Source organism: Sander lucioperca, chromosome 8 (assembly GCF_008315115.2).
Source record: "Sander lucioperca isolate FBNREF2018 chromosome 8, SLUC_FBN_1.2, whole genome shotgun sequence".
NCBI classification, from domain to species: domain Eukaryota; kingdom Metazoa; phylum Chordata; class Actinopteri; order Perciformes; family Percidae; genus Sander; species Sander lucioperca.
The window spans coordinates 21,671,929-21,677,604 of NC_050180.1; positions in this window are offsets into that span (position 1 = coordinate 21,671,929).

Genomic DNA, 5,676 nt, shown 5'->3' on the forward strand with positions numbered 1-5,676 from the left:
AAAATAATTTGATTACTGCTAAATTAGTATACTTACTTTTTGGACTCTGAAGTTGAACTTAATTACATCTATTTTGAAGTATACTTTTAAAAAGTACATATTAAATACTCTTTAAATAAAGCACAACAAGTAGAAGCATACTTGTTTTATACTTCATGTACTTTATTCATATTTCTAATACACTAAAGTATACTACTTTTTACCTGGGAGAGGCTAGATTAAATATTAAAAACACCTTTTAGTACAACTCAATACAATTCAACAAACCTTCATGAAATTAGCATTTATTACAGGGCTGCTAGTATTAGCTTTAGCTGTTTCCTAATAAACAGACAACTGAGTGAAAATCTAAGTGTTTCAAGAATATGTTTGAATAGTGGGTGTGATGCTATTTGTAAGTTAAAGTGTCGGACCCTGATAATGATTTTTAACAGTTTTTAAAAGTGTGAAATGTAGCACACATTGAATAGCTGCTCATTCCAACTACTGTCTTCACTCTGAATGTGTCACAATCTCCCTCCCACAGCTTACTAATGTTAAAAACGTGACTGTGAAGTGATTTTCTTATTGAAGCAGCCTTGTGATTATAGGAGAAATATCAGGTTGCCATGTACATGACATTGACCGTGAAGCAATTGGCAGCTGTCTGCATATGGAGGACATGGGTACATGTGCCTTGAATAAAGTGGCCAGTCAGCACAATGAGTTCTCTACTGCAGGATATTAGCATATGTTGCAAAGGAGTGACCTTATGGTTAGCCTATAGAATAACACCCAGATTATCATCATGAGCAGCCACATGATATAGCTCATCAGGAATATTCAGGGACTGCAACTGCCTCATGCAGCACTCTTTATAGGGACTGGCGGCTTGCCTTCTATCAAAGTGGGAGCATGTTCATAATGGCCCTGCAAAATGATGCTTTGTAAAAAAGAGGCCACATAATGAAAGGGTCATTGGTCTTTCACAGTTACCTTGGCAACAAACTGCCACAGAGACAGAAGTAACGAGACTCAGTGGTGCAGCTCCACAATGCCTTCTGTGCAGACAAAATTGTGTTTGTGTGCTTCTTTCTTTCTAATTACTTTAAACTGAGAGCTGAGTTATGGGTTACTATTAAGAGTTTTTTTCCTCTCATTTTCCATTATTATATAGGCTACTACACTGAAACATCACAAAGCAAAATAAAATAAGAATAAGAAACTAAATATAAAATAGCTTAAAAAAATGTATCATGTAACCACAACACCTAAGATGACCAAAGTAAAAACAAAGAGGTTATTCTTTTTGAAAGGTTGATTTACTGAGGGCCCAATCTGTAGTTTTTTGTTTTTGACCATCTGAATTACAAGTACATTTTAATCTTAGTCACTGTGTAGTGTCAGTTCTCTATTTAAAGACCTGATATTACCTGTGAGAGTGACAGCGTGTGGTGAGGTACAGATTGTGCCTTTTGTGTCTTAAAAAAATCTACAAGTAAACACTGATGGTTTAGAGGCAGATGTTTTTAAACCACAAAAGAATCAGCAAAGTGCATTCAAAATATTAAGCTTGAGTGGTTTAAATTGTTTCATGGGAAATTGTTATGCATTTCCTGCTTTCCATGATTTGGACAGAGTGTGCATGCTAGTTATCACTGCTTTTGATGTTTATCACATTTTTGGGACCAATATTTAAAATCATGTCCTTCTATCTTCCACTAGATGGCAGCATCCTCTCAGTAAACGCTAAGAAGGCGCTCATATCAGGGCAGACGGTGATTCAACGCCCCATTCAGAGTGAAAAAGGACTATCATTCTGCCTTGACATTTATTTAAAAGATTGTTTGGGAATGTAACCAAGGCCTTAGTCTGACACTGACATATTTAGGGTCCATTAGCATGAGCAAAAATGTTCACAACACTGTGTGGTTTCACAGAAATGTTTGGCATCTTAATTTAAAAAATAAAATGAGATTCACAGTGTTGCCATTTTATACATATGTATTGTCTGCATGAGTATCTGTCCTGTACCTGCAAAGGGGTTTTGATAAAATATCAATAAAAGTCAACTTACTAGCTTTTTATTTTTAGTAAGTGGAGCTAATAAAATTATTTGTCAAATTACGGTTCTTGTTAAGATAAACATTGAGGATGTGAGACTGAGCTCAGGCCATGGCATGTACAACACAAAACACACATTCCTGTAACGCTGCATACCACCAATTCACAGCAGCACCAGACCAACACATAACAATGTGTGAAGATGTCAATATGCACTGCACCACTACACCTTTGTTATTACTTCTTGTAAACTACTAGTTCACAAACCACTGCATCGTACTGTTCTCTCAGAGAAACCATTATATTACACATGTCTGCATGTAGGCCTACTCTAGAAGTAGGTATCCATTGCAAGTAAGTGTGCAAACAATCCTGTATCCTGAAAAGGCTATAAAGTTGCTATGTATACTAAGACCCCTACAAACAGTGGCAATATTTAAACATCACACCCTCTTCAGCAAGAAGGAACAAGGCCAGGCAGAGACAGTTTTCTTCTGTTAGCTGTGCGTGGCTGGATTGAGTTTGAGACATTGTCTCAAAGGTTCCACTGGCTACTCTGACTTGCTCTTCACCTGCTCCTGTTTCCATTTGGTTTGACTTGTTCATTCGATGTTGTTTGAAAGGTTGCTATAGGGACCACTGGCTGGGCTGCGGCGAGTTACCCCTGAGGGAAAGCCCATTGACTGTTTATACTGTATATGGCTTTTCAAACCCGAGGTTGCTAAGAGATGATCCTGCAAGCTGGAAATGGCAAACACACAGACACATGCAACCCTTATGTGCACAGTCAGCATCAATTTAAATGCTGATGAGCATTTGGAAAGATGTTTGTTACTGCTGTTATGTAGAACTATTATAAGTTTGTATAAAATACTGAATGTTCACGGTCAAATGTCTAATATTTATTTATATTTGTCAGATGGAATTTTTGAGATTTTAGTAGAAATGAATCTTTTTTAAAAGAGCAAAGTACAAATTCCAGAGTCAAAGGAAATGATGTTAAAAACAGTGTGCTCCATTATTGACAGTGTTCAAATGTTTCACTCCCAGGCTCACATCCCCACACAGAGCCAAATGTCAATGGATTTGCATTAAACAAATAAATACAGAACACATTAGAAAGCCATAATGTACAGTGTAAACAAACAGACATAACTTGTGTACATGTAAGTGGTTATACAAAGCTAAATAAAACCTCTTACATCAGATAACCAAGCCTCAAATGGAATGTGAGGGCAGATAACTCCAGAGGAAATGCCTTAGGTCTGGACCTTTTCCAGAGACGTCTTTCTGAATGTTTTAAAACACTAATTTACAACATAGATATTATGGTCTGAAGGAGCCCAAAATGAGGCACCTTTTCATAATATGCTTTCAAGATACTAATTGAGGGTAAAAGGTAATGCTCTCTGGAAGAAAAAACTCAGTGTTGAGGGTTCAATATTTCATGTTTTGTGGAATTAAAAATTTAAATGGGATTACACTTTAGGCAACTGAAAAAATGGTCATGCCTTCTAAATAGATCACCATCTGCTTAGGCCTCCTGCTGCAGTCTGGTTCATATTTATCACATCCCTGTTTGCGTTTCGTTACATAATTTTTCTCATATTTAGTTTCATTGGTCACTGAAGGGTTTATGTTCAAAATGTATAAAGATTCGATCAAACATAACAATATACACCTAAAATAAAAAGATGTATTTCAATAATGATGTGAAAAATGTGTTATTACAATTTGGATTTAAAAGCGATGCAAATGAATCATCTTGTAAAAAAATATTCAAATATTCAGTTAAGATAAAAAAATATATCTTCTCCAACTTGATCTGGCTTTTCTTTCCTAGGTCCCTTTGATTGGATGATATTTTTGCATGTTGAGAATGTAGGTTCTCAGCCACAGAGGAAATCTGACTTTCATTCAGTATCTTTGAGGCTGAGCTCAATGAACTCAGCATCTCTTTGTTTTATGATTTAAGCAGGTGCATAGACATGTCGTTTCTGCAAAATAAGAGCTAACTTGCACTTGCTCTCTGGGGAGGGGACCTGATTTTAAATATGACAAGTAAAAACTAAATTACGCTTTGAAAGGTTTTTTCCATACTTCTGTTCTGTGAAATAACTTCAACAGATATGTTCAGATACATTTGAAATTAAAAATATATAAATAGAAAATGTCCCATAACACATTTCACAGCCAGAGCAAATGTATGCAGGATATAGAATCTCTGTTGATAACCTATTTTAATTGAGGCCAAATTTAGTGTTAAACCAAACCTACTGTATGTAATACGAAAGAGTACTGAGCCACATGACACACATGACACATTCTCCTGTGACTTTAGAAGTGAGACTACACCCACATTATAACCTGGAGTAACAACGGGAGTAATGCTAGGCATTCATAATGTGAAGACAATTGCTTGTTTAGTTACTATGCACGACAGAGCTGGAACAAACTTTCAGAAGATACAGACTGAATTTTAGACAGTCTTTGTTTTCCACTGCCGTCGACCAAGCATTGTGAACTCATCATTATCTGCTTTGCACTTTCATATGTATCTTTAATTCCCCAAAATTATTATTTTTACATGTATACATGTATTTATCCTTTAATTTGTGTCTAGGTTTTATGCTGCATTTCTAATGCTTTTGATATATTATATAAAGCACTTTGACATGCTTTTGGGTATGTACTATGCTAATAAACTTGCTTTTCCTTGTTAGTTACACCTTACGGTCACTTAGAGGTACTCTTATACCCCTTTCCCACTGGTCAAAAAAAAAACATTACACCCACTAACATCTGGCTTTTGTATTCAGTGGGGAAAAGTGTACTACAGATTCTTTCAGATTTTCCTCAGATTTTAGTTTTTTCTTGTGAAATATACTTTATCCCGCCAGTGCCCCCCAAAATCCCTCAAATGAAACAATCTGAGAAGGAGAAATCACTCTTTGGTATACAGTATACGTGTAACCGATAAGGTCATAACCTATGAGAGGTAACAAATGCATTGTCTCATTTTAGCCAAAAAAGGATCCACTTCCTGAAACATGGAGCCTCATAATCAGCCTATCACAAGTACCTGCACCAGTGTGCCAAGTCATGGCCGGGTTTACCTGTCAGGGGGCATCTGGGGCCATGTTAACATTTGCTGTTGGGCTCCAGTGGACCCCACAGGCTTAGTTGCCTACTTCAAGGTTTCACCATTACAAACTGTTGTTTCAGCAGGCATGTTGTATAATGAGAGTAGTACTCCTTGTGACTTGTAAGATCGTGTCCCTTTAATGCTAATATATTATAATATCAATATATTAGTCAAAACAGTGCATAGACTAGGGGGGAAGTTTTTAGGAAAGGCCCCTTTTCCATGTCTACTGTGCACCTTTTACAGACCTGGTTGTAATATATCCGCAATGTAAATGAACTCTAGTTGTTTTTGTAGTCTAGTTGTTGACTGTTGCCCGTGCAGAGTGAAGCCTAGGTGAGCTCTACGCTCTTTCCCACGCCTCTCTCCTACTACTCCTCGTGTCTCTGTGCTGTGGAGAAAAAGGGGAGGGAAGGGTGGAGCGAGGTGGTGGGTTATTACAGTCATAGGTTACAGTCCTGGAATGTGCGCGCGCCCCCGATTCTCTG